The following is a 27,894-nucleotide window of genomic DNA, read 5'->3' as shown; positions in this document are numbered from 1 at the left end:
ATAAATCCCCTGCTAAGGGTTATGGGAGGGAGGAATGAAGGAACTTTGCTTCAGGGAAAGGGCTGCTGCTGCTTCAGCATGTGAGGAGCGCAGCCACACGTTTCACCTTCTTCAGTATGTTGGTTTACAGGATGAGAGAGATCCTGAAACCTCACTCTAATAGGCTGAGGTGCTGTGCTCGGTGGCCTGCTGGGACCAAGGCCCGTCAGGGCAAGGCGAATAGGCCTTTGTCAGGCCTTCGTCAGGGCTTTGTCGGGGAGGGGCCAGGAGCCCTGCTCGCTTCAATCCCCTCACCGATAGACAGTTGCAGAAACTAGGATGCAAGAACCTTTCCTGGATGGGGTTTTGATTTTCACGAAAAGTGTGTCAGCTTTGCTTTCAGCATGAGTCTGATTTCCAAAAAATGCATTTTGAACAATTTAAAGATTTGATCTGCGTTGGCCGGGAATCGAACCCGGGTCAACTGCTTGGAAGGCAGCTATGCTCACCACTATACCACCAACGCCTGCCTGTCTGGGCTATCTGATGGAGCGGCCTTTAGAAATAAGAATAAGTCATTGGCTGGGAATGAAAAAAGCTTGCGTTTGACGCAGAAGCAGTTCGCATCATGAGGTCTTGCCGGTCAGCCCAACATTTCCCCGGGACCCCTTAAAAAAGGAGCTTGGTTTTAAGTTTGGTTTGATTGAACAGTGCATTTTGTTGGCTGGGCTGGGACCCTCTCCTATTTAGCGCAAGAGTGGAACGAGGCAGCAAGTTCAAGGAATGACATTGCATCCAGGCACTTACAGCTCTTTGTGCCCTAATGCCATGACACAAAAACATAATTTGAAAAAAGTTAGCAGAGGATGGTTTCGATCCATCGACCTCTGGGTTATGGGCCCAGCACGCTTCCGCTGCGCCACTCTGCTGGTTGGAGAACAAAAGCTTTTCTGGGCTTTTACAGCCTACAAACCGACAACCCTAGACCCATTTTCGAGTGAAGCGGGCAGTAGGCCTTACAAAGCCAAACAACCTGCAACCACGCACTCCCATCCCATGGCCTTTTGCAGACAGGCCTCATTTCTCTAGCTCACACCCTAACTGCCAACACCCCTTCCCCTTCTCTCTCTGTCTCTCTCTCTCTGTCTCTCTCTCTCATTCTCTCTCTCTCGCAAATAGATACTTTACTTCCCAGGTGCAACAAAACAAGCCTTCTCGAGCTGGCAGATATGGGAAGGAAGGAAGGAAGGGCCAGTTTGGAAACTCAACTCAATTACCATAAATCCCCTGCTAAGGGTTATGGGAGGGAGGAATGAAGGAACTTTGCTTCAGGGAAAGGGCTGCTGCTGCTTCAGCATGTGAGGAGCGCAGCCACACGTTTCACCTTCTTCAGTATGTTGGTTTACAGGATGAGAGAGATCCTGAAACCTCACTCTAATAGGCTGAGGTGCTGTGCTCGGTGGCCTGCTGGGACCAAGGCCCGTCAGGGCAAGGCGAATAGGCCTTTGTCAGGCCTTCGTCAGGGCTTTGTCGGGGAGGGGCCAGGAGCCCTGCTCGCTTCAATCCCCTCACCGATAGACAGTTGCAGAAACTAGGATGCAAGAACCTTTCCTGGATGGGGTTTTGATTTTCACGAAAAGTGTGTCAGCTTTGCTTTCAGCAAGAGTCTGATTTCCAAAAAATGCATTTTGAACAATTTAAAGATTTGATCTGCTTTGGCCGGGAATCGAACCCGGGTCAACTGCTTGGAAGGCAGCTATGCTCACCACTATACCACCAACGCCTGCCTGTCTGGGCTATCTGATGGAGCGGCCTTTAGAAATAAGAATAAGTCATTGGCTGGGAATGAAAAAAGCTTGCGTTTGACGCAGAAGCAGTTCGCATCATGAGGTCTTGCCGGTCAGCCCAACATTTCCCCGGGACCCCTTAAAAAAGGAGCTTGGTTTTAAGTTTGGTTTGATTGAACAGTGCATTTTGTTGGCTGGGCTGGGACCCTCTCCTATTTAGCGCAAGAGTGGAACGAGGCAGCAAGTTCAAGGAATGACATTGCATCCAGGCACTTACAGCTCTTTGTGCCCTAATGCCATGACACAAAAACATAATTTGAAAAAAGTTAGCAGAGGATGGTTTCTATCCATCGACCTCTGGGTTATGGGCCCAGCACGCTTCCGCTGCGCCACTCTGCTGGTTGGAGAACAAAAGCTTTTCTGGGCTTTTACAGCCTACAAACCGACAACCCTAGACCCATTTTCGAGTGAAGCGGGCAGTAGGCCTTACAAAGCCAAACAACCTGCAACCACGCACTCCCATCCCATGGCCTTTTGCAGACAGGCCTCATTTCTCTAGCTCACACCCTAACTGCCAACACCCCTTCCCCTTCTCTCTCTGTCTCTCTCTCTCTGTCTCTCTCTCTCATTCTCTCTCTCTCGCAAATAGATACTTTACTTCCCAGGTGCAACAAAACAAGCCTTCTCGAGCTGGCAGATATGGGAAGGAAGGAAGGAAGGGCCAGTTTGGAAACTCAACTCAATTACCATAAATCCCCTGCTAAGGGTTATGGGAGGGAGGAATGAAGGAACTTTGCTTCAGGGAAAGGGCTGCTGCTGCTTCAGCATGTGAGGAGCGCAGCCACACGTTTCACCTTCTTCAGTATGTTGGTTTACAGGATGAGAGAGATCCTGAAACCTCACTCTAATAGGCTGAGGTGCTGTGCTCGGTGGCCTGCTGGGACCGAGGCCCGTCAGGGCAAGGCGAATAGGCCTTTGTCAGGCCTTCGTCAGGGCTTTGTCGGGGAGGGGCCAGGAGCCCTGCTCGCTTCAATCCCCTCACCGATAGACAGTTGCAGAAACTAGGATGCAAGAACCTTTCCTGGATGGGGTTTTGATTTTCACGAAAAGTGTGTCAGCTTTGCTTTCAGCATGAGTCTGATTTCCAAAAAATGCATTTTGAACAATTTAAAGATTTGATCTGCGTTGGCCGGGAATCGAACCCGGGTCAACTGCTTGGAAGGCAGCTATGCTCACCACTATACCACCAACGCCTGCCTGTCTGGGCTATCTGATGGAGCGGCCCTTAGAAATAAGAATAAGTCATTGGCTGGGAATGAAAAAAGCTTGCGTTTGACGCAGAAGCAGTTCGCATCATGAGGTCTTGCCGGTCAGCCCAACATTTCCCCGGGACCCCTTAAAAAAGGAGCTTGGTTTTAAGTTTGGTTTGATTGAACAGTACATTTTGTTGGCTGGGCTGGGACCCTCTCCTATTTAGCGCAAGAGTGGAACGAGGCAGCAAGTTCAAGGAATGACATTGCATCCAGGCACTTACAGCTCTTTGTGCCCTAATGCCATGACACAAAAACATAATTTGAAAAAAGTTAGCAGAGGATGGTTTCGATCCATCGACCTCTGGGTTATGGGCCCAGCACGCTTCCGCTGCGCCACTCTGCTGGTTGGAGAACAAGAGCTTTTCTGGGCTTTTACAGCCTACAAACCGACAACCCTAGACCCAGTTTCGAGTGAAGCGGGCAGTAGGCCTTACAAAGCCAAACAACCTGCAACCACGCACTCCCATCCCATGGCCTTTTGCAGACAGGCCTCATTTCTCTAGCTCACACCCTAACTGCCAACACCCCTTCCCCTTCTCTCTCTGTCTCTCTCTCTGTCTCTCTCTCTCATTCTCTCTCTCTCGCAAATAGATACTTTACTTCCCAGGTGCAACAAAACAAGCCTTCTCGAGCTGGCAGATATGGGAAGGAAGGAAGGAAGGGCCAGTTTGGAAACTCAACTCAATTACCATAAATCCCCTGCTAAGGGTTATGGGAGGGAGGAATGAAGGAACTTTGCTTCAGGGAAAGGGCTGCTGCTGCTTCAGCATGTGAGGAGCGCAGCCACACGTTTCACCTTCTTCAGTATGTTGGTTTACAGGATGAGCGAGATCCTGAAACCTCACTCTAATAGGCTGAGGTGCTGTGCTCGGTGGCCTGCTGGGACCAAGGCCCGTCAGGGCAAGGCGAATAGGCCTTTGTCAGGCCTTCGTCAGGGCTTTGTCGGGGAGGGGCCAGGAGCCCTGCTCGCTTCAATCCCCTCACCGATAGACAGTTGCAGAAACTAGGATGCAAGAACCTTTCCTGGATGGGGTTTTGATTTTCACGAAAAGTGTGTCAGCTTTGCTTTCAGCATGAGTCTGATTTCCAAAAAATGCATTTTGAACAATTTAAAGATTTGATCTGCGTTGGCCGGGAATCAAACCCGGGTCAACTGCTTGGAAGGCAGCTATGCTCACCACTATACCACCAACGCCTGCCTGTCTGGGCTATCTGATGGAGCGGCCCTTAGAAATAAGAATAAGTCATTGGCTGGGAATGAAAAAAGCTTGCGTTTGACGCAGAAGCAGTTCGCATCATGAGGTCTTGCCGGTCAGCCCAACATTTCCCCGGGACCCCTTAAAAAAGGAGCTTGGTTTTAAGTTTGGTTTGATTGAACAGTGCATTTTGTTGGCTGGGCTGGGACCCTCTCCTATTTAGCGCAAGAGTGGAACGAGGCAGCAAGTTCAAGGAATGACATTGCATCCAGGCACTTACAGCTCTTTGTGCCCTAATGCCATGACACAAAAACATAATTTGAAAAAAGTTAGCAGAGGATGGTTTCGATCCATCGACCTCTGGGTTATGGGCCCAGCACGCTTCCGCTGCGCCACTCTGCTGGTTGGAGAACAAGAGCTTTTCTGGGCTTTTACAGCCTACAAACCGACAACCCTAGACCCAGTTTCGAGTGAAGCGGGCAGTAGGCCTTACAAAGCCAAACAACCTGCAACCACGCACTCCCATCCCATGGCCTTTTGCAGACAGGCCTCATTTCTCTAGCTCACACCCTAACTGCCAACACCCCTTCCCCTTCTCTCTCTGTCTCTCTCTCTCTGTCTCTCTCTCTCATTCTCTCTCTCTCGCAAATAGATACTTTACTTCCCAGGTGCAACAAAACAAGCCTTCTCGAGCTGGCAGATATGGGAAGGAAGGAAGGAAGGGCCAGTTTGGAAACTCAACTCAATTACCATAAATCCCCTGCTAAGGGTTATGGGAGGGAGGAATGAAGGAACTTTGCTTCAGGGAAAGGGCTGCTGCTGCTTCAGCATGTGAGGAGCGCAGCCACACGTTTCACCTTCTTCAGTATGTTGGTTTACAGGATGAGAGAGATCCTGAAACCTCACTCTAATAGGCTGAGGTGCTGTGCTCGGTGGCCTGCTGGGACCAAGGCCCGTCAGGGCAAGGCGAATAGGCCTTTGTCAGGCCTTCGTCAGGGCTTTGTCGGGGAGGGGCCAGGAGCCCTGCTCGCTTCAATCCCCTCACCGATAGACAGTTGCAGAAACTAGGATGCAAGAACCTTTCCTGGATGGGGTTTTGATTTTCACGAAAAGTGTGTCAGCTTTGCTTTCAGCATGAGTCTGATTTCCAAAAAATGCATTTTGAACAATTTAAAGATTTGATCTGCGTTGGCCGGGAATAGAACCCGGGTCAACTGCTTGGAAGGCAGCTATGCTCACCACTATACCACCAACGCCTGCCTGTCTGGGCTATCTGATGGAGCGGCCCTTAGAAATAAGAATAAGTCATTGGCTGGGAATGAAAAAAGCTTGCGTTTGACGCAGAAGCAGTTCGCATCATGAGGTCTTGCCGGTCAGCCCAACATTTCCCCGGGACCCCTTAAAAAAGGAGCTTGGTTTTAAGTTTGGTTTGATTGAACAGTACATTTTGTTGGCTGGGCTGGGACCCTCTCCTATTTAGCGCAAGAGTGGAACGAGGCAGCAAGTTCAAGGAATGACATTGCATCCAGGCACTTACAGCTCTTTGTGCCCTAATGCCATGACACAAAAACATAATTTGAAAAAAGTTAGCAGAGGATGGTTTCGATCCATCGACCTCTGGGTTATGGGCCCAGCACGCTTCCGCTGCGCCACTCTGCTGGTTGGAGAACAAGAGCTTTTCTGGGCTTTTACAGCCTACAAACCGACAACCCTAGACCCAGTTTCGAGTGAAGCGGGCAGTAGGCCTTACAAAGCCAAACAACCTGCAACCACGCACTCCCATCCCATGGCCTTTTGCAGACAGGCCTCATTTCTCTAGCTCACACCCTAACTGCCAACACCCCTTCCCCTTCTCTCTCTGTCTCTCTCTCTCTGTCTCTCTCTCTCATTCTCTCTCTCTCGCAAATAGATACTTTACTTCCCAGGTGCAACAAAACAAGCCTTCTCGAGCTGGCAGATATGGGAAGGAAGGAAGGAAGGGCCAGTTTGGAAACTCAACTCAATTACCATAAATCCCCTGCTAAGGGTTATGGGAGGGAGGAATGAAGGAACTTTGCTTCAGGGAAAGGGCTGCTGCTGCTTCAGCATGTGAGGAGCGCAGCCACACGTTTCACCTTCTTCAGTATGTTGGTTTACAGGATGAGAGAGATCCTGAAACCTCACTCTAATAGGCTGAGGTGCTGTGCTCGGTGGCCTGCTGGGACCGAGGCCCGTCAGGGCAAGGCGAATAGGCCTTTGTCAGGCCTTCGTCAGGGCTTTGTCGGGGAGGGGCCAGGAGCCCTGCTCGCTTCAATCCCCTCACCGATAGACAGTTGCAGAAACTAGGATGCAAGAACCTTTCCTGGATGGGGTTTTGATTTTCACGAAAAGTGTGTCAGCTTTGCTTTCAGCATGAGTCTGATTTCCAAAAAATGCATTTTGAACAATTTAAAGATTTGATCTGCGTTGGCCGGGAATCGAACCCGGGTCAACTGCTTGGAAGGCAGCTATGCTCACCACTATACCACCAACGCCTGCCTGTCTGGGCTATCTGATGGAGCGGCCTTTAGAAATAAGAATAAGTCATTGGCTGGGAATGAAAAAAGCTTGCGTTTGACGCAGAAGCAGTTCGCATCATGAGGTCTTGCCGGTCAGCCCAACATTTCCCCGGGACCCCTTAAAAAAGGAGCTTGGTTTTAAGTTTGGTTTGATTGAACAGTGCATTTTGTTGGCTGGGCTGGGACCCTCTCCTATTTAGCGCAAGAGTGGAACGAGGCAGCAAGTTCAAGGAATGACATTGCATCCAGGCACTTACAGCTCTTTGTGCCCTAATGCCATGACACAAAAACATAATTTGAAAAAAGTTAGCAGAGGATGGTTTCGATCCATCGACCTCTGGGTTATGGGCCCAGCACGCTTCCGCTGCGCCACTCTGCTGGTTGGAGAACAAAAGCTTTTCTGGGCTTTTACAGCCTACAAACCGACAACCCTAGACCCATTTTCGAGTGAAGCGGGCAGTAGGCCTTACAAAGCCAAACAACCTGCAACCACGCACTCCCATCCCATGGCCTTTTGCAGACAGGCCTCATTTCTCTAGCTCACACCCTAACTGCCAACACCCCTTCCCCTTCTCTCTCTGTCTCTCTCTCTCTGTCTCTCTCTCTCATTCTCTCTCTCTCGCAAATAGATACTTTACTTCCCAGGTGCAACAAAACAAGCCTTCTCGAGCTGGCAGATATGGGAAGGAAGGAAGGAAGGGCCAGTTTGGAAACTCAACTCAATTACCATAAATCCCCTGCTAAGGGTTATGGGAGGGAGGAATGAAGGAACTTTGCTTCAGGGAAAGGGCTGCTGCTGCTTCAGCATGTGAGGAGCGCAGCCACACGTTTCACCTTCTTCAGTATGTTGGTTTACAGGATGAGAGAGATCCTGAAACCTCACTCTAATAGGCTGAGGTGCTGTGCTCGGTGGCCTGCTGGGACCAAGGCCCGTCAGGGCAAGGCGAATAGGCCTTTGTCAGGCCTTCGTCAGGGCTTTGTCGGGGAGGGGCCAGGAGCCCTGCTCGCTTCAATCCCCTCACCGATAGACAGTTGCAGAAACTAGGATGCAAGAACCTTTCCTGGATGGGGTTTTGATTTTCACGAAAAGTGTGTCAGCTTTGCTTTCAGCATGAGTCTGATTTCCAAAAAATGCATTTTGAACAATTTAAAGATTTGATCTGCGTTGGCCGGGAATCGAACCCGGGTCAACTGCTTGGAAGGCAGCTATGCTCACCACTATACCACCAACGCCTGCCTGTCTGGGCTATCTGATGGAGCGGCCCTTAGAAATAAGAATAAGTCATTGGCTGGGAATGAAAAAAGCTTGCGTTTGACGCAGAAGCAGTTCGCATCATGAGGTCTTGCCGGTCAGCCCAACATTTCCCCGGGACCCCTTAAAAAAGGAGCTTGGTTTTAAGTTTGGTTTGATTGAACAGTACATTTTGTTGGCTGGGCTGGGACCCTCTCCTATTTAGCGCAAGAGTGGAACGAGGCAGCAAGTTCAAGGAATGACATTGCATCCAGGCACTTACAGCTCTTTGTGCCCTAATGCCATGACACAAAAACATAATTTGAAAAAAGTTAGCAGAGGATGGTTTCGATCCATCGACCTCTGGGTTATGGGCCCAGCACGCTTCCGCTGCGCCACTCTGCTGGTTGGAGAACAAGAGCTTTTGTGGGCTTTTACAGCCTACAAACCGACAACCCTAGACCCAGTTTCGAGTGAAGCGGGCAGTAGGCCTTACAAAGCCAAACAACCTGCAACCACGCACTCCCATCCCATGGCCTTTTGCAGACAGGCCTCATTTCTCTAGCTCACACCCTAACTGCCAACACCCCTTCCCCTTCTCTCTCTGTCTCTCTCTCTCTGTCTCTCTCTCTCATTCTCTCTCTCTCGCAAATAGATACTTTACTTCCCAGGTGCAACAAAACAAGCCTTCTCGAGCTGGCAGATATGGGAAGGAAGGAAGGAAGGGCCAGTTTGGAAACTCAACTCAATTACCATAAATCCCCTGCTAAGGGTTATGGGAGGGAGGAATGAAGGAACTTTGCTTCAGGGAAAGGGCTGCTGCTGCTTCAGCATGTGAGGAGCGCAGCCACACGTTTCACCTTCTTCAGTATGTTGGTTTACAGGATGAGAGAGATCCTGAAACCTCACTCTAATAGGCTGAGGTGCTGTGCTCGGTGGCCTGCTGGGACCGAGGCCCGTCAGGGCAAGGCGAATAGGCCTTTGTCAGGCCTTCGTCAGGGCTTTGTCGGGGAGGGGCCAGGAGCCCTGCTCGCTTCAATCCCCTCACCGATAGACAGTTGCAGAAACTAGGATGCAAGAACCTTTCCTGGATGGGGTTTTGATTTTCACGAAAAGTGTGTCAGCTTTGCTTTCAGCATGAGTCTGATTTCCAAAAAATGCATTTTGAACAATTTAAAGATTTGATCTGCGTTGGCCGGGAATAGAACCCGGGTCAACTGCTTGGAAGGCAGCTATGCTCACCACTATACCACCAACGCCTGCCTGTCTGGGCTATCTGATGGAGCGGCCCTTAGAAATAAGAATAAGTCATTGGCTGGGAATGAAAAAAGCTTGCGTTTGACGCAGAAGCAGTTCGCATCATGAGGTCTTGCCGGTCAGCCCAACATTTCCCCGGGACCCCTTAAAAAAGGAGCTTGGTTTTAAGTTTGGTTTGATTGAACAGTACATTTTGTTGGCTGGGCTGGGACCCTCTCCTATTTAGCGCAAGAGTGGAACGAGGCAGCAAGTTCAAGGAATGACATTGCATCCAGGCACTTACAGCTCTTTGTGCCCTAATGCCATGACACAAAAACATAATTTGAAAAAAGTTAGCAGAGGATGGTTTCGATCCATCGACCTCTGGGTTATGGGCCCAGCACGCTTCCGCTGCGCCACTCTGCTGGTTGGAGAACAAGAGTTTTTCTGGGCTTTTACAGCCTACAAACCGACAACCCTAGACCCAGTTTCGAGTGAAGCGGGCAGTAGGCCTTACAAAGCCAAACAACCTGCAACCACGCACTCCCATCCCATGGCCTTTTGCAGACAGGCCTCATTTCTCTAGCTCACACCCTAACTGCCAACACCCCTTCCCCTTCTCTCTCTGTCTCTCTCTCTCTGTCTCTCTCTCTCATTCTCTCTCTCTCGCAAATAGATACTTTACTTCCCAGGTGCAACAAAACAAGCCTTCTCGAGCTGGCAGATATGGGAAGGAAGGAAGGAAGGGCCAGTTTGGAAACTCAACTCAATTACCATAAATCCCCTGCTAAGGGTTATGGGAGGGAGGAATGAAGGAACTTTGCTTCAGGGAAAGGGCTGCTGCTGCTTCAGCATGTGAGGAGCGCAGCCACACGTTTCACCTTCTTCAGTATGTTGGTTTACAGGATGAGAGAGATCCTGAAACCTCACTCTAATAGGCTGAGGTGCTGTGCTCGGTGGCCTGCTGGGACCAAGGCCCGTCAGGGCAAGGCGAATAGGCCTTTGTCAGGCCTTCGTCAGGGCTTTGTCGGGGAGGGGCCAGGAGCCCTGCTCGCTTCAATCCCCTCACCGATAGACAGTTGCAGAAACTAGGATGCAAGAACCTTTCCTGGATGGGGTTTTGATTTTCACGAAAAGTGTGTCAGCTTTGCTTTCAGCATGAGTCTGATTTCCAAAAAATGCATTTTGAACAATTTAAAGATTTGATCTGCGTTGGCCGGGAATCGAACCCGGGTCAACTGCTTGGAAGGCAGCTATGCTCACCACTATACCACCAACGCCTGCCTGTCTGGGCTATCTGATGGAGCGGCCTTTAGAAATAAGAATAAGTCATTGGCTGGGAATGAAAAAAGCTTGCGTTTGACGCAGAAGCAGTTCGCATCATGAGGTCTTGCCGGTCAGCCCAACATTTCCCCGGGACCCCTTAAAAAAGGAGCTTGGTTTTAAGTTTGGTTTGATTGAACAGTGCATTTTGTTGGCTGGGCTGGGACCCTCTCCTATTTAGCGCAAGAGTGGAACGAGGCAGCAAGTTCAAGGAATGACATTGCATCCAGGCACTTACAGCTCTTTGTGCCCTAATGCCATGACACAAAAACATAATTTGAAAAAAGTTAGCAGAGGATGGTTTCGATCCATCGACCTCTGGGTTATGGGCCCAGCACGCTTCCGCTGCGCCACTCTGCTGGTTGGAGAACAAAAGCTTTTCTGGGCTTTTACAGCCTACAAACCGACAACCCTAGACCCATTTTCGAGTGAAGCGGGCAGTAGGCCTTACAAAGCCAAACAACCTGCAACCACGCACTCCCATCCCATGGCCTTTTGCAGACAGGCCTCATTTCTCTAGCTCACACCCTAACTGCCAACACCCCTTCCCCTTCTCTCTCTGTCTCTCTCTCTCTGTCTCTCTCTCTCATTCTCTCTCTCTCGCAAATAGATACTTTACTTCCCAGGTGCAACAAAACAAGCCTTCTCGAGCTGGCAGATATGGGAAGGAAGGAAGGAAGGGCCAGTTTGGAAACTCAACTCAATTACCATAAATCCCCTGCTAAGGGTTATGGGAGGGAGGAATGAAGGAACTTTGCTTCAGGGAAAGGGCTGCTGCTGCTTCAGCATGTGAGGAGCGCAGCCACACGTTTCACCTTCTTCAGTATGTTGGTTTACAGGATGAGAGAGATCCTGAAACCTCACTCTAATAGGCTGAGGTGCTGTGCTCGGTGGCCTGCTGGGACCAAGGCCCGTCAGGGCAAGGCGAATAGGCCTTTGTCAGGCCTTCGTCAGGGCTTTGTCGGGGAGGGGCCAGGAGCCCTGCTCGCTTCAATCCCCTCACCGATAGACAGTTGCAGAAACTAGGATGCAAGAACCTTTCCTGGATGGGGTTTTGATTTTCACGAAAAGTGTGTCAGCTTTGCTTTCAGCAAGAGTCTGATTTCCAAAAAATTCATTTTGAACAATTTAAAGATTTGATCTGCTTTGGCCGGGAATCGAACCCGGGTCAACTGCTTGGAAGGCAGCTATGCTCACCACTATACCACCAACGCCTGCCTGTCTGGGCTATCTGATGGAGCGGCCTTTAGAAATAAGAATAAGTCATTGGCTGGGAATGAAAAAAGCTTGCGTTTGACGCAGAAGCAGTTCGCATCATGAGGTCTTGCCGGTCAGCCCAACATTTCCCCGGGACCCCTTAAAAAAGGAGCTTGGTTTTAAGTTTGGTTTGATTGAACAGTGCATTTTGTTGGCTGGGCTGGGACCCTCTCCTATTTAGCGCAAGAGTGGAACGAGGCAGCAAGTTCAAGGAATGACATTGCATCCAGGCACTTACAGCTCTTTGTGCCCTAATGCCATGACACAAAAACATAATTTGAAAAAAGTTAGCAGAGGATGGTTTCTATCCATCGACCTCTGGGTTATGGGCCCAGCACGCTTCCGCTGCGCCACTCTGCTGGTTGGAGAACAAAAGCTTTTCTGGGCTTTTACAGCCTACAAACCGACAACCCTAGACCCATTTTCGAGTGAAGCGGGCAGTAGGCCTTACAAAGCCAAACAACCTGCAACCACGCACTCCCATCCCATGGCCTTTTGCAGACAGGCCTCATTTCTCTAGCTCACACCCTAACTGCCAACACCCCTTCCCCTTCTCTCTCTGTCTCTCTCTCTCTGTCTCTCTCTCTCATTCTCTCTCTCTCGCAAATAGATACTTTACTTCCCAGGTGCAACAAAACAAGCCTTCTCGAGCTGGCAGATATGGGAAGGAAGGAAGGAAGGGCCAGTTTGGAAACTCAACTCAATTACCATAAATCCCCTGCTAAGGGTTATGGGAGGGAGGAATGAAGGAACTTTGCTTCAGGGAAAGGGCTGCTGCTGCTTCAGCATGTGAGGAGCGCAGCCACACGTTTCACCTTCTTCAGTATGTTGGTTTACAGGATGAGAGAGATCCTGAAACCTCACTCTAATAGGCTGAGGTGCTGTGCTCGGTGGCCTGCTGGGACCGAGGCCCGTCAGGGCAAGGCGAATAGGCCTTTGTCAGGCCTTCGTCAGGGCTTTGTCGGGGAGGGGCCAGGAGCCCTGCTCGCTTCAATCCCCTCACCGATAGACAGTTGCAGAAACTAGGATGCAAGAACCTTTCCTGGATGGGGTTTTGATTTTCACGAAAAGTGTGTCAGCTTTGCTTTCAGCATGAGTCTGATTTCCAAAAAATGCATTTTGAACAATTTAAAGATTTGATCTGCGTTGGCCGGGAATCGAACCCGGGTCAACTGCTTGGAAGGCAGCTATGCTCACCACTATACCACCAACGCCTGCCTGTCTGGGCTATCTAATGGAGCGGCCCTTAGAAATAAGAATAAGTCATTGGCTGGGAATGAAAAAAGCTTGCGTTTGACGCAGAAGCAGTTCGCATCATGAGGTCTTGCCGGTCAGCCCAACATTTCCCCGGGACCCCTTAAAAAAGGAGCTTGGTTTTAAGTTTGGTTTGATTGAACAGTACATTTTGTTGGCTGGGCTGGGACCCTCTCCTATTTAGCGCAAGAGTGGAACGAGGCAGCAAGTTCAAGGAATGACATTGCATCCAGGCACTTACAGCTCTTTGTGCCCTAATGCCATGACACAAAAACATAATTTGAAAAAAGTTAGCAGAGGATGGTTTCGATCCATCGACCTCTGGGTTATGGGCCCAGCACGCTTCCGCTGCGCCACTCTGCTGGTTGGAGAACAAGAGCTTTTCTGGGCTTTTACAGCCTACAAACCGACAACCCTAGACCCAGTTTCGAGTGAAGCGGGCAGTAGGCCTTACAAAGCCAAACAACCTGCAACCACGCACTCCCATCCCATGGCCTTTTGCAGACAGGCCTCATTTCTCTAGCTCACACCCTAACTGCCAACACCCCTTCCCCTTCTCTCTCTGTCTCTCTCTCTCTGTCTCTCTCTCTCATTCTCTCTCTCTCGCAAATAGATACTTTACTTCCCAGGTGCAACAAAACAAGCCTTCTCGAGCTGGCAGATATGGGAAGGAAGGAAGGAAGGGCCAGTTTGGAAACTCAACTCAATTACCATAAATCCCCTGCTAAGGGTTATGGGAGGGAGGAATGAAGGAACTTTGCTTCAGGGAAAGGGCTGCTGCTGCTTCAGCATGTGAGGAGCGCAGCCACACGTTTCACCTTCTTCAGTATGTTGGTTTACAGGATGAGAGAGATCCTGAAACCTCACTCTAATAGGCTGAGGTGCTGTGCTCGGTGGCCTGCTGGGACCGAGGCCCGTCAGGGCAAGGCGAATAGGCCTTTGTCAGGCCTTCGTCAGGGCTTTGTCGGGGAGGGGCCAGGAGCCCTGCTCGCTTCAATCCCCTCACCGATAGACAGTTGCAGAAACTAGGATGCAAGAACCTTTCCTGGATGGGGTTTTGATTTTCACGAAAAGTGTGTCAGCTTTGCTTTCAGCATGAGTCTGATTTCCAAAAAATGCATTTTGAACAATTTAAAGATTTGATCTGCGTTGGCCGGGAATAGAACCCGGGTCAACTGCTTGGAAGGCAGCTATGCTCACCACTATACCACCAACGCCTGCCTGTCTGGGCTATCTGATGGAGCGGCCCTTAGAAATAAGAATAAGTCATTGGCTGGGAATGAAAAAAGCTTGCGTTTGACGCAGAAGCAGTTCGCATCATGAGGTCTTGCCGGTCAGCCCAACATTTCCCCGGGACCCCTTAAAAAAGGAGCTTGGTTTTAAGTTTGGTTTGATTGAACAGTACATTTTGTTGGCTGGGCTGGGACCCTCTCCTATTTAGCGCAAGAGTGGAACGAGGCAGCAAGTTCAAGGAATGACATTGCATCCAGGCACTTACAGCTCTTTGTGCCCTAATGCCATGACACAAAAACATAATTTGAAAAAAGTTAGCAGAGGATGGTTTCGATCCATCGACCTCTGGGTTATGGGCCCAGCACGCTTCCGCTGCGCCACTCTGCTGGTTGGAGAACAAGAGTTTTTCTGGGCTTTTACAGCCTACAAACCGACAACCCTAGACCCAGTTTCGAGTGAAGCGGGCAGTAGGCCTTACAAAGCCAAACAACCTGCAACCACGCACTCCCATCCCATGGCCTTTTGCAGACAGGCCTCATTTCTCTAGCTCACACCCTAACTGCCAACACCCCTTCCCCTTCTCTCTCTGTCTCTCTCTCTCTGTCTCTCTCTCTCATTCTCTCTCTCTCGCAAATAGATACTTTACTTCCCAGGTGCAACAAAACAAGCCTTCTCGAGCTGGCAGATATGGGAAGGAAGGAAGGAAGGGCCAGTTTGGAAACTCAACTCAATTACCATAAATCCCCTGCTAAGGGTTATGGGAGGGAGGAATGAAGGAACTTTGCTTCAGGGAAAGGGCTGCTGCTGCTTCAGCATGTGAGGAGCGCAGCCACACGTTTCACCTTCTTCAGTATGTTGGTTTACAGGATGAGAGAGATCCTGAAACCTCACTCTAATAGGCTGAGGTGCTGTGCTCGGTGGCCTGCTGGGACCAAGGCCCGTCAGGGCAAGGCGAATAGGCCTTTGTCAGGCCTTCGTCAGGGCTTTGTCGGGGAGGGGCCAGGAGCCCTGCTCGCTTCAATCCCCTCACCGATAGACAGTTGCAGAAACTAGGATGCAAGAACCTTTCCTGGATGGGGTTTTGATTTTCACGAAAAGTGTGTCAGCTTTGCTTTCAGCATGAGTCTGATTTCCAAAAAATGCATTTCGAACAATTTAAAGATTTGATCTGCGTTGGCCGGGAATCGAACCCGGGTCAACTGCTTGGAAGGCAGCTATGCTCACCACTATACCACCAACGCCTGCCGGGCTGGGCTATCTGATGGAGCGGCCCTTAGAAATAAGAATAAGTCATTGGCTGGGAATGAAAAAAGCTTGCGTTTGACGCAGAAGCAGTTCGCATCATGAGGTCTTGCCGGTCAGCCCAACATTTCCCCGGGACCCCTTAAAAAAGGAGCTTGGTTTTAAGTTTGGTTTGATTGAACAGTACATTTTGTTGGCTGGGCTGGGACCCTCTCCTATTTAGCGCAAGAGTGGAACGAGGCAGCAAGTTCAAGGAATGACATTGCATCCAGGCACTTACAGCTCTTTGTGCCCTAATGCCATGACACAAAAACATAATTTGAAAAAAGTTAGCAGAGGATGGTTTCGATCCATCGACCTCTGGGTTATGGGCCCAGCACGCTTCCGCTGCGCCACTCTGCTGGTTGGAGAACAAGAGCTTTTCTGGGCTTTTACAGCCTACAAACCGACAACCCTAGACCCAGTTTCGAGTGAAGCGGGCAGTAGGCCTTACAAAGCCAAACAACCTGCAACCACGCACTCCCATCCCATGGCCTTTTGCAGACAGGCCTCATTTCTCTAGCTCACACCCTAACTGCCAACACCCCTTCCCCTTCTCTCTCTGTCTCTCTCTCTCTGTCTCTCTCTCTCATTCTCTCTCTCTCGCAAATAGATACTTTACTTCCCAGGTGCAACAAAACAAGCCTTCTCGAGCTGGCAGATATGGGAAGGAAGGAAGGAAGGGCCAGTTTGGAAACTCAACTCAATTACCATAAATCCCCTGCTAAGGGTTATGGGAGGGAGGAATGAAGGAACTTTGCTTCAGGGAAAGGGCTGCTGCTGCTTCAGCATGTGAGGAGCGCAGCCACACGTTTCACCTTCTTCAGTATGTTGGTTTACAGGATGAGAGAGATCCTGAAACCTCACTCTAATAGGCTGAGGTGCTGTGCTCGGTGGCCTGCTGGGACCAAGGCCCGTCAGGGCAAGGCGAATAGGCCTTTGTCAGGCCTTCGTCAGGGCTTTGTCGGGGAGGGGCCAGGAGCCCTGCTCGCTTCAATCCCCTCACCGATAGACAGTTGCAGAAACTAGGATGCAAGAACCTTTCCTGGATGGGGTTTTGATTTTCACGAAAAGTGTGTCAGCTTTGCTTTCAGCATGAGTCTGATTTCCAAAAAATGCATTTTGAACAATTTAAAGATTTGATCTGCGTTGGCCGGGAATAGAACCCGGGTCAACTGCTTGGAAGGCAGCTATGCTCACCACTATACCACCAACGCCTGCCTGTCTGGGCTATCTGATGGAGCGGCCCTTAGAAATAAGAATAAGTCATTGGCTGGGAATGAAAAAAGCTTGCGTTTGACGCAGAAGCAGTTCGCATCATGAGGTCTTGCCGGTCAGCCCAACATTTCCCCGGGACCCCTTAAAAAAGGAGCTTGGTTTTAAGTTTGGTTTGATTGAACAGTACATTTTGTTGGCTGGGCTGGGACCCTCTCCTATTTAGCGCAAGAGTGGAACGAGGCAGCAAGTTCAAGGAATGACATTGCATCCAGGCACTTACAGCTCTTTGTGCCCTAATGCCATGACACAAAAACATAATTTGAAAAAAGTTAGCAGAGGATGGTTTCGATCCATCGACCTCTGGGTTATGGGCCCAGCACGCTTCCGCTGCGCCACTCTGCTGGTTGGAGAACAAGAGTTTTTCTGGGCTTTTACAGCCTACAAACCGACAACCCTAGACCCAGTTTCGAGTGAAGCGGGCAGTAGGCCTTACAAAGCCAAACAACCTGCAACCACGCACTCCCATCCCATGGCCTTTTGCAGACAGGCCTCATTTCTCTAGCTCACACCCTAACTGCCAACACCCCTTCCCCTTCTCTCTCTGTCTCTCTCTCTCTGTCTCTCTCTCTCATTCTCTCTCTCTCGCAAATAGATACTTTACTTCCCAGGTGCAACAAAACAAGCCTTCTCGAGCTGGCAGATATGGGAAGGAAGGAAGGAAGGGCCAGTTTGGAAACTCAACTCAATTACCATAAATCCCCTGCTAAGGGTTATGGGAGGGAGGAATGAAGGAACTTTGCTTCAGGGAAAGGGCTGCTGCTGCTTCAGCATGTGAGGAGCGCAGCCACACGTTTCACCTTCTTCAGTATGTTGGTTTACAGGATGAGAGAGATCCTGAAACCTCACTCTAATAGGCTGAGGTGCTGTGCTCGGTGGCCTGCTGGGACCAAGGCCCGTCAGGGCAAGGCGAATAGGCCTTTGTCAGGCCTTCGTCAGGGCTTTGTCAGGGAGGGGCCAGGAGCCCTGCTCGCTTCAATCCCCTCACCGATAGACAGTTGCAGAAACTAGGATGCAAGAACCTTTCCTGGATGGGGTTTTGATTTTCACGAAAAGTGTGTCAGCTTTGCTTTCAGCATGAGTCTGATTTCCAAAAAATGCATTTTGAACAATTTAAAGATTTGATCTGCGTTGGCCGGGAATCGAACCCGGGTCAACTGCTTGGAAGGCAGCTATGCTCACCACTATACCACCAACGCCTGCCTGTCTGGGCTATCTGATGGAGCGGCCCTTAGAAATAAGAATAAGTCATTGGCTGGGAATGAAAAAAGCTTGCGTTTGACGCAGAAGCAGTTCGCATCATGAGGTCTTGCCGGTCAGCCCAACATTTCCCCGGGACCCCTTAAAAAAGGAGCTTGGTTTTAAGTTTGGTTTGATTGAACAGTACATTTTGTTGGCTGGGCTGGGACCCTCTCCTATTTAGCGCAAGAGTGGAACGAGGCAGCAAGTTCAAGGAATGACATTGCATCCAGGCACTTACAGCTCTTTGTGCCCTAATGCCATGACACAAAAACATAATTTGAAAAAAGTTAGCAGAGGATGGTTTCGATCCATCGACCTCTGGGTTATGGGCCCAGCACGCTTCCGCTGCGCCACTCTGCTGGTTGGAGAACAAGAGCTTTTCTGGGCTTTTACAGCCTACAAACCGACAACCCTAGACCCAGTTTCGAGTGAAGCGGGCAGTAGGCCTTACAAAGCCAAACAACCTGCAACCACGCACTCCCATCCCATGGCCTTTTGCAGACAGGCCTCATTTCTCTAGCTCACACCCTAACTGCCAACACCCCTTCCCCTTCTCTCTCTGTCTCTATCTCTCTGTCTCTCTCTCTCATTCTCTCTCTCTCGCAAATAGATACTTTACTTCCCAGGTGCAACAAAACAAGCCTTCTCGAGCTGGCAGATATGGGAAGGAAGGAAGGAAGGGCCAGTTTGGAAACTCAACTCAATTACCATAAATCCCCTGCTAAGGGTTATGGGAGGGAGGAATGAAGGAACTTTGCTTCAGGGAAAGGGCTGCTGCTGCTTCAGCATGTGAGGAGCGCAGCCACACGTTTCACCTTCTTCAGTATGTTGGTTTACAGGATGAGAGAGATCCTGAAACCTCACTCTAATAGGCTGAGGTGCTGTGCTCGGTGGCCTGCTGGGACCAAGGCCCGTCAGGGCAAGGCGAATAGGCCTTTGTCAGGCCTTCGTCAGGGCTTTGTCGGGGAGGGGCCAGGAGCCCTGCTCGCTTCAATCCCCTCACCGATAGACAGTTGCAGAAACTAGGATGCAAGAACCTTTCCTGGATGGGGTTTTGATTTTCACGAAAAGTGTGTCAGCTTTGCTTTCAGCATGAGTCTGATTTCCAAAAAATGCATTTTGAACAATTTAAAGATTTGATCTGCGTTGGCCGGGAATAGAACCCGGGTCAACTGCTTGGAAGGCAGCTATGCTCACCACTATACCACCAACGCCTGCCTGTCTGGGCTATCTGATGGAGCGGCCCTTAGAAATAAGAATAAGTCATTGGCTGGGAATGAAAAAAGCTTGCGTTTGACGCAGAAGCAGTTCGCATCATGAGGTCTTGCCGGTCAGCCCAACATTTCCCCGGGACCCCTTAAAAAAGGAGCTTGGTTTTAAGTTTGGTTTGATTGAACAGTACATTTTGTTGGCTGGGCTGGGACCCTCTCCTATTTAGCGCAAGAGTGGAACGAGGCAGCAAGTTCAAGGAATGACATTGCATCCAGGCACTTACAGCTCTTTGTGCCCTAATGCCATGACACAAAAACATAATTTGAAAAAAGTTAGCAGAGGATGGTTTCGATCCATCGACCTCTGGGTTATGGGCCCAGCACGCTTCCGCTGCGCCACTCTGCTGGTTGGAGAACAAGAGCTTTTCTGGGCTTTTACAGCCTACAAACCGACAACCCTAGACCCAGTTTCGAGTGAAGCGGGCAGTAGGCCTTACAAAGCCAAACAACCTGCAACCACGCACTCCCATCCCATGGCCTTTTGCAGACAGGCCTCATTTCTCTAGCTCACACCCTAACTGCCAACACCCCTTCCCCTTCTCTCTCTGTCTCTCTCTCTCTGTCTCTCTCTCTCATTCTCTCTCTCTCGCAAATAGATACTTTACTTCCCAGGTGCAACAAAACAAGCCTTCTCGAGCTGGCAGATATGGGAAGGAAGGAAGGAAGGGCCAGTTTGGAAACTCAACTCAATTACCATAAATCCCCTGCTAAGGGTTATGGGAGGGAGGAATGAAGGAACTTTGCTTCAGGGAAAGGGCTGCTGCTGCTTCAGCATGTGAGGAGCGCAGCCACACGTTTCACCTTCTTCAGTATGTTGGTTTACAGGATGAGAGAGATCCTGAAACCTCACTCTAATAGGCTGAGGTGCTGTGCTCGGTGGCCTGCTGGGACCAAGGCCCGTCAGGGCAAGGCGAATAGGCCTTTGTCAGGCCTTCGTCAGGGCTTTGTCGGGGAGGGGCCAGGAGCCCTGCTCGCTTCAATCCCCTCACCGATAGACAGTTGCAGAAACTAGGATGCAAGAACCTTTCCTGGATGGGGTTTTGATTTTCACGAAAAGTGTGTCAGCTTTGCTTTCAGCATGAGTCTGATTTCCAAAAAAATGCATTTTGAACAATTTAAAGATTTGATCTGCGTTGGCCGGGAATCGAACCCGGGTCAACTGCTTGGAAGGCAGCTATGCTCACCACTATACCACCAACGCCTGCCTGTCTGGGCTATCTGATGGAGCGGCCCTTAGAAATAAGAATAAGTCATTGGCTGGGAATGAAAAAAGCTTGCGTTTGACGCAGAAGCAGTTCGCATCATGAGGTCTTGCCGGTCAGCCCAACATTTCCCCGGGACCCCTTAAAAAAGGAGCTTGGTTTTAAGTTTGGTTTGATTGAACAGTACATTTTGTTGGCTGGGCTGGGACCCTCTCCTATTTAGCGCAAGAGTGGAACGAGGCAGCAAGTTCAAGGAATGACATTGCATCCAGGCACTTACAGCTCTTTGTGCCCTAATGCCATGACACAAAAACATAATTTGAAAAAAGTTAGCAGAGGATGGTTTCGATCCATCGACCTCTGGGTTATTGGCCCAGCACGCTTCCGCTGCGCCACTCTGCTGGTTGGAGAACAAGAGCTTTTCTGGGCTTTTACAGCCTACAAACCGACAACCCGAGACCCAGTTTCGAGTGAAGCGGGCAGTAGGCCTTACAAAGCCAAACAACCTGCAACCACGCACTCCCATCCCATGGCCTTTTGCAGACAGGCCTCATTTCTCTAGCTCACACCCTAACTGCCAACACCCCTTCCCCTTCTCTCTCTGTCTCTCTCTCTCTGTCTCTCTCTCTCATTCTCTCTCTCTCGCAAATAGATACTTTACTTCCCAGGTGCAACAAAACAAGCCTTCTCGAGCTGGCAGATATGGGAAGGAAGGAAGGAAGGGCCAGTTTGGAAACTCAACTCAATTACCATAAATCCCCTGCTAAGGGTTATGGGAGGGAGGAATGAAGGAACTTTGCTTCAGGGAAAGGGCTGCTGCTGCTTCAGCATGTGAGGAGCGCAGCCACACGTTTCACCTTCTTCAGTATGTTGGTTTACAGGATGAGAGAGATCCTGAAACCTCACTCTAATAGGCTGAGGTGCTGTGCTCGGTGGCCTGCTGGGACCAAGGCCCGTCAGGGCAAGGCGAATAGGCCTTTGTCAGGCCTTCGTCAGGGCTTTGTCGGGGAGGGGCCAGGAGCCCTGCTCGCTTCAATCCCCTCACCGATAGACAGTTGCAGAAACTAGGATGCAAGAACCTTTCCTGGATGGGGTTTTGATTTTCACGAAAAGTGTGTCAGCTTTGCTTTCAGCATGAGTCTGATTTCCAAAAAATGCATTTTGAACAATTTAAAGATTTGATCTGCGTTGGCCGGGAATCGAACCCTGGTCAACTGCTTGGAAGGCAGCTATGCTCACCACTATACCACCAACGCCTGCCTGTCTGGGCTATCTGATGGAGCGGCCCTTAGAAATAAGAATAAGTCATTGGCTGGGAATGAAAAAAGCTTGCGTTTGACGCAGAAGCAGTTCGCATCATGAGGTCTTGCCGGTCAGCCCAACATTTCCCCGGGACCCCTTAAAAAAGGAGCTTGGTTTTAAGTTTGGTTTGATTGAACAGTACATTTTGTTGGCTGGGCTGGGACCCTCTCCTATTTAGCGCAAGAGTGGAACGAGGCAGCAAGTTCAAGGAATGACATTGCATCCAGGCACTTACAGCTCTTTGTGCCCTAATGCCATGACACAAAAACATAATTTGAAAAAAGTTAGCAGAGGATGGTTTCGATCCATCGACCTCTGGGTTATGGGCCCAGCACGCTTCAGCTGCGCCACTCTGCTGGTTGGAGAACAAGAGCTTTTCTGGGCTTTTACAGCCTACAAACCGACAACCCTAGACCCAGTTTCGAGTGAAGCGGGCAGTAGGCCTTACAAAGCCAAACAACCTGCAACCACGCACTCCCATCCCATGGCCTTTTGCAGACAGGCCTCATTTCTCTAGCTCACACCCTAACTGCCAACACCCCTTCCCCTTCTCTCTCTGTCTCTCTCTCTCTGTCTCTCTCTCTCATTCTCTCTCTCTCGCAAATAGATACTTTACTTCCCAGGTGCAACAAAACAAGCCTTCTCGAGCTGGCAGATATGGGAAGGAAGGAAGGAAGGGCCAGTTTGGAAACTCAACTCAATTACCATAAATCCCCTGCTAAGGGTTATGGGAGGGAGGAATGAAGGAACTTTGCTTCAGGGAAAGGGCTGCTGCTGCTTCAGCATGTGAGGAGCGCAGCCACACGTTTCACCTTCTTCAGTATGTTGGTTTACAGGATGAGAGAGATCCTGAAACCTCACTCTAATAGGCTGAGGTGCTGTGCTCGGTGGCCTGCTGGGACCAAGGCCCGTCAGGGCAAGGCGAATAGGCCTTTTTCAGGCCTTCGTCAGGGCTTTGTCGGGGAGGGGCCAGGAGCCCTGCTCGCTTCAATCCCCTCACCGATAGACAGTTGCAGAAACTAGGATGCAAGAACCTTTCCTGGATGGGGTTTTGATTTTCACGAAAAGTGTGTCAGCTTTGCTTTCAGCATGAGTCTGATTTCCAAAAAATGCATTTTGAACAATTTAAAGATTTGATCTGCGTTGGCCGGGAATCGAACCCGGGTCAACTGCTTGGAAGGCAGCTATGCTCACCACTATACCACCAACGCCTGCCTGTCTGGGCTATCTGATGGAGCGGCCTTTAGAAATAAGAATAAGTCATTGGCTGGGAATGAAAAAAGCTTGCGTTTGACGCAGAAGCAGTTCGCATCATGAGGTCTTGCCGGTCAGCCCAACATTTCCCCGGGACCCCTTAAAAAAGGAGCTTGGTTTTAAGTTTGGTTTGATTGAACAGTGCATTTTGTTGGCTGGGCTGGGACCCTCTCCTATTTAGCGCAAGAGTGGAACGAGGCAGCAAGTTCAAGGAATGACATTGCATCCAGGCACTTACAGCTCTTTGTGCCCTAATGCCATGACACAAAAACATAATTTGAAAAAAGTTAGCAGAGGATGGTTTCGATCCATCGACCTCTGGGTTATGGGCCCAGCACGCTTCCGCTGCGCCACTCTGCTGGTTGGAGAACAAAAGCTTTTCTGGGCTTTTACAGCCTACAAACCGACAACCCTAGACCCATTTTCGAGTGAAGCGGGCAGTAGGCCTTACAAAGCCAAACAACCTGCAACCACGCACTCCCATCCCATGGCCTTTTGCAGACAGGCCTCATTTCTCTAGCTCACACCCTAACTGCCAACACCCCTTCCCCTTCTCTCTCTGTCTCTCTCTCTCTGTCTCTCTCTCTCATTCTCTCTCTCTCGCAAATAGATACTTTACTTCCCAGGTGCAACAAAACAAGCCTTCTCGAGCTGGCAGATATGGGAAGGAAGGAAGGAAGGGCCAGTTTGGAAACTCAACTCAATTACCATAAATCCCCTGCTAAGGGTTATGGGAGGGAGGAATGAAGGAACTTTGCTTCAGGGAAAGGGCTGCTGCTGCTTCAGCATGTGAGGAGCGCAGCCACACGTTTCACCTTCTTCAGTATGTTGGTTTACAGGATGAGAGAGATCCTGAAACCTCACTCTAATAGGCTGAGGTGCTGTGCTCGGTGGCCTGCTGGGACCAAGGCCCGTCAGGGCAAGGCGAATAGGCCTTTTTCAGGCCTTCGTCAGGGCTTTGTCGGGGAGGGGCCAGGAGCCCTGCTCGCTTCAATCCCCTCACCGATAGACAGTTGCAGAAACTAGGATGCAAGAACCTTTCCTGGATGGGGTTTTGATTTTCACGAAAAGTGTGTCAGCTTTGCTTTCAGCATGAGTCTGATTTCCAAAAAATGCATTTTGAACAATTTAAAGATTTGATCTGCGTTGGCCGGGAATCGAACCCGGGTCAACTGCTTGGAAGGCAGCTATGCTCACCACTATACCACCAACGCCTGCCTGTCTGGGCTATCTGATGGAGCGGCCTTTAGAAATAAGAATAAGTCATTGGCTGGGAATGAAAAAAGCTTGCGTTTGACGCAGAAGCAGTTCGCATCATGAGGTCTTGCCGGTCAGCCCAACATTTCCCCGGGACCCCTTAAAAAAGGAGCTTGGTTTTAAGTTTGGTTTGATTGAACAGTGCATTTTGTTGGCTGGGCTGGGACCCTCTCCTATTTAGCGCAAGAGTGGAACGAGGCAGCAAGTTCAAGGAATGACATTGCATCCAGGCACTTACAGCTCTTTGTGCCCTAATGCCATGACACAAAAACATAATTTGAAAAAAGTTAGCAGAGGATGGTTTCGATCCATCGACCTCTGGGTTATGGGCCCAGCACGCTTCCGCTGCGCCACTCTGCTGGTTGGAGAACAAAAGCTTTTCTGGGCTTTTACAGCCTACAAACCGACAACCCTAGACCCATTTTCGAGTGAAGCGGGCAGTAGGCCTTACAAAGCCAAACAACCTGCAACCACGCACTCCCATCCCATGGCCTTTTGCAGACAGGCCTCATTTCTCTAGCTCACACCCTAACTGCCAACACCCCTTCCCCTTCTCTCTCTGTCTCTCTCTCTCTGTCTCTCTCTCTCATTCTCTCTCTCTCGCAAATAGATACTTTACTTCCCAGGTGCAACAAAACAAGCCTTCTCGAGCTGGCAGATATGGGAAGGAAGGAAGGAAGGGCCAGTTTGGAAACTCAACTCAATTACCATAAATCCCCTGCTAAGGGTTATGGGAGGGAGGAATGAAGGAACTTTGCTTCAGGGAAAGGGCTGCTGCTGCTTCAGCATGTGAGGAGCGCAGCCACACGTTTCACCTTCTTCAGTATGTTGGTTTACAGGATGAGAGAGATCCTGAAACCTCACTCTAATAGGCTGAGGTGCTGTGCTCGGTGGCCTGCTGTGACCAAGGCCCGTCAGGGCAAGGCGAATAGGCCTTTGTCAGGCCTTCGTCAGGGCTTTGTCAGGGAGGGGCCAGGAGCCCTGCTCGCTTCAATCCCCTCACCGATAGACAGTTGCAGAAACTAGGATGCAAGAACCTTTCCTGGATGGGGTTTTGATTTTCACGAAAAGTGTGTCAGCTTTGCTTTCAGCATGAGTCTGATTTCCAAAAAATGCATTTTGAACAATTTAAAGATTTGATCTGCGTTGGCCGGGAATCGAACCCGGGTCAACTGCTTGGAAGGCAGCTATGCTCACCACTATACCACCAACGCCTGCCTGTCTGGGCTATCTGATGGAGCGGCCCTTAGAAATAAGAATAAGTCATTGGCTGGGAATGAAAAAAGCTTGCGTTTGACGCAGAAGCAGTTCGCATCATGAGGTCTTGCCGGTCAGCCCAACATTTCCCCGGGACCCCTTAAAAAAGGAGCTTGGTTTTAAGTTTGGTTTGATTGAACAGTACATTTTGTTGGCTGGGCTGGGACCCTCTCCTATTTAGCGCAAGAGTGGAACGAGGCAGCAAGTTCAAGGAATGACATTGCATCCAGGCACTTACAGCTCTTTGTGCCCTAATGCCATGACACAAAAACATAATTTGAAAAAAGTTAGCAGAGGATGGTTTCGATCCATCGACCTCTGGGTTATGGGCCCAGCACGCTTCCGCTGCGCCACTCTGCTGGTTGGAGAACAAGAGCTTTTCTGGGCTTTTACAGCCTACAAACCGACAACCCTAGACCCAGTTTCGAGTGAAGCGGGCAGTAGGCCTTACAAAGCCAAACAACCTGCAACCACGCACTCCCATCCCATGGCCTTTTGCAGACAGGCCTCATTTCTCTAGCTCACACCCTAACTGCCAACACCCCTTCCCCTTCTCTCTCTGTCTCTCTCTCTCTGTCTCTCTCTCTCATTCTCTCTCTCTCGCAAATAGATACTTTACTTCCCAGGTGCAACAAAACAAGCCTTCTCGAGCTGGCAGATATGGGAAGGAAGGAAGGAAGGGCCAGTTTGGAAACTCAACTCAATTACCATAAATCCCCTGCTAAGGGTTATGGGAGGGAGGAATGAAGGAACTTTGCTTCAGGGAAAGGGCTGCTGCTGCTTCAGCATGTGAGGAGCGCAGCCACACGTTTCACCTTCTTCAGTATGTTGGTTTACAGGATGAGAGAGATCCTGAAACCTCACTCTAATAGGCTGAGGTGCTGTGCTCGGTGGCCTGCTGGGACCAAGGCCCGTCAGGGCAAGGCGAATAGGCCTTTGTCAGGCCTTCGTCAGGGCTTTGTCGGGGAGGGGCCAGGAGCCCTGCTCGCTTCAATCCCCTCACCGATAGACAGTTGCAGAAACTAGGATGCAAGAACCTTTCCTGGATGGGGTTTTGATTTTCACGAAAAGTGTGTCAGCTTTGCTTTCAGCATGAGTCTGATTTCCAAAAAATGCATTTTGAACAATTTAAAGATTTGATCTGCGTTGGCCGGGAATAGAACCCGGGTCAACTGCTTGGAAGGCAGCTATGCTCACCACTATACCACCAACGCCTGCCTGTCTGGGCTATCTGATGGAGCGGCCCTTAGAAATAAGAATAAGTCATTGGCTGGGAATGAAAAAAGCTTGCGTTTGACGCAGAAGCAGTTCGCATCATGAGGTCTTGCCGGTCAGCCCAACATTTCCCCGGGACCCCTTAAAAAAGGAGCTTGGTTTTAAGTTTGGTTTGATTGAACAGTACATTTTGTTGGCTGGGCTGGGACCCTCTCCTATTTAGCGCAAGAGTGGAACGAGGCAGCAAGTTCAAGGAATGACATTGCATCCAGGCACTTACAGCTCTTTGTGCCCTAATGCCATGACACAAAAACATAATTTGAAAAAAGTTAGCAGAGGATGGTTTCGATCCATCGACCTCTGGGTTATGGGCCCAGCACGCTTCCGCTGCGCCACTCTGCTGGTTGGAGAACAAGAGTTTTTCTGGGCTTTTACAGCCTACAAACCGACAACCCTAGACCCAGTTTCGAGTGAAGCGGGCAGTAGGCCTTACAAAGCCAAACAACCTGCAACCACGCACTCCCATCCCATGGCCTTTTGCAGACAGGCCTCATTTCTCTAGCTCACACCCTAACTGCCAACACCCCTTCCCCTTCTCTCTCTGTCTCTCTCTCTCTGTCTCTCTCTCTCATTCTCTCTCTCTCGCAAATAGATACTTTACTTCCCAGGTGCAACAAAACAAGCCTTCTCGAGCTGGCAGATATGGGAAGGAAGGAAGGAAGGGCCAGTTTGGAAACTCAACTCAATTACCATAAATCCCCTGCTAAGGGTTATGGGAGGGAGGAATGAAGGAACTTTGCTTCAGGGAAAGGGCTGCTGCTGCTTCAGCATGTGAGGAGCGCAGCCACACGTTTCACCTTCTTCAGTATGTTGGTTTACAGGATGAGAGAGATCCTGAAACCTCACTCTAATAGGCTGAGGTGCTGTGCTCGGTGGCCTGCTGGGACCAAGGCCCATCAGGGCAAGGCGAATAGGCCTTTGTCAGGCCTTCG

The 27,894-nt window shown here is 50.0% G+C and overlaps 12 non-coding genes across 12 annotated transcripts; all 12 read right to left on the bottom strand.

Annotated features, from left to right (window-relative positions):
* Positions 1–433: 433 nt before the first annotated feature.
* Positions 434–505, bottom strand: TRNAG-UCC (transfer RNA glycine (anticodon UCC)). The gene has a single exon. It is a non-coding gene; the product is annotated as a tRNA-Gly (tRNA).
* A 2,442-nt stretch (positions 506–2,947) lies between these two features.
* TRNAG-UCC (transfer RNA glycine (anticodon UCC)) lies at positions 2,948–3,019 on the bottom strand. Its single transcript has one exon. It is a non-coding gene; the product is annotated as a tRNA-Gly (tRNA).
* Positions 3,020–6,716: 3,697 nt separating this feature from the next.
* TRNAG-UCC (transfer RNA glycine (anticodon UCC)) lies at positions 6,717–6,788 on the bottom strand. The gene has a single exon. It is a non-coding gene; the product is annotated as a tRNA-Gly (tRNA).
* Positions 6,789–7,973: 1,185 nt separating this feature from the next.
* TRNAG-UCC (transfer RNA glycine (anticodon UCC)) lies at positions 7,974–8,045 on the bottom strand. Its single transcript has one exon. It is a non-coding gene; the product is annotated as a tRNA-Gly (tRNA).
* A 2,442-nt stretch (positions 8,046–10,487) lies between these two features.
* Positions 10,488–10,559, bottom strand: TRNAG-UCC (transfer RNA glycine (anticodon UCC)). Its single transcript has one exon. It is a non-coding gene; the product is annotated as a tRNA-Gly (tRNA).
* A 2,442-nt stretch (positions 10,560–13,001) lies between these two features.
* On the bottom strand, positions 13,002–13,073 carry TRNAG-UCC (transfer RNA glycine (anticodon UCC)). The gene has a single exon. It is a non-coding gene; the product is annotated as a tRNA-Gly (tRNA).
* A 2,442-nt stretch (positions 13,074–15,515) lies between these two features.
* TRNAG-UCC (transfer RNA glycine (anticodon UCC)) lies at positions 15,516–15,587 on the bottom strand. The gene has a single exon. It is a non-coding gene; the product is annotated as a tRNA-Gly (tRNA).
* A 2,442-nt stretch (positions 15,588–18,029) lies between these two features.
* Positions 18,030–18,101, bottom strand: TRNAG-UCC (transfer RNA glycine (anticodon UCC)). Its single transcript has one exon. It is a non-coding gene; the product is annotated as a tRNA-Gly (tRNA).
* Positions 18,102–20,544: 2,443 nt separating this feature from the next.
* Positions 20,545–20,616, bottom strand: TRNAG-UCC (transfer RNA glycine (anticodon UCC)). The gene has a single exon. It is a non-coding gene; the product is annotated as a tRNA-Gly (tRNA).
* A 2,442-nt stretch (positions 20,617–23,058) lies between these two features.
* TRNAG-UCC (transfer RNA glycine (anticodon UCC)) lies at positions 23,059–23,130 on the bottom strand. Its single transcript has one exon. It is a non-coding gene; the product is annotated as a tRNA-Gly (tRNA).
* A 1,185-nt stretch (positions 23,131–24,315) lies between these two features.
* Positions 24,316–24,387, bottom strand: TRNAG-UCC (transfer RNA glycine (anticodon UCC)). Its single transcript has one exon. It is a non-coding gene; the product is annotated as a tRNA-Gly (tRNA).
* Positions 24,388–25,572: 1,185 nt separating this feature from the next.
* Positions 25,573–25,644, bottom strand: TRNAG-UCC (transfer RNA glycine (anticodon UCC)). The gene has a single exon. It is a non-coding gene; the product is annotated as a tRNA-Gly (tRNA).
* Between the last annotated feature and the right edge of the window lie 2,250 nt (positions 25,645–27,894).

The sequence above is a fragment of the Ambystoma mexicanum genome, chromosome 6q, assembly GCF_040938575.1.
Source record: "Ambystoma mexicanum isolate Mex_15411 chromosome 6q, UKY_AmexF1_1, whole genome shotgun sequence".
NCBI classification, from domain to species: Eukaryota; Metazoa; Chordata; class Amphibia; order Caudata; family Ambystomatidae; genus Ambystoma; species Ambystoma mexicanum.
The sequence above is the reverse complement of the archived record's forward strand: the minus strand, read 5'-3'. Positions and strand labels throughout refer to the sequence as shown.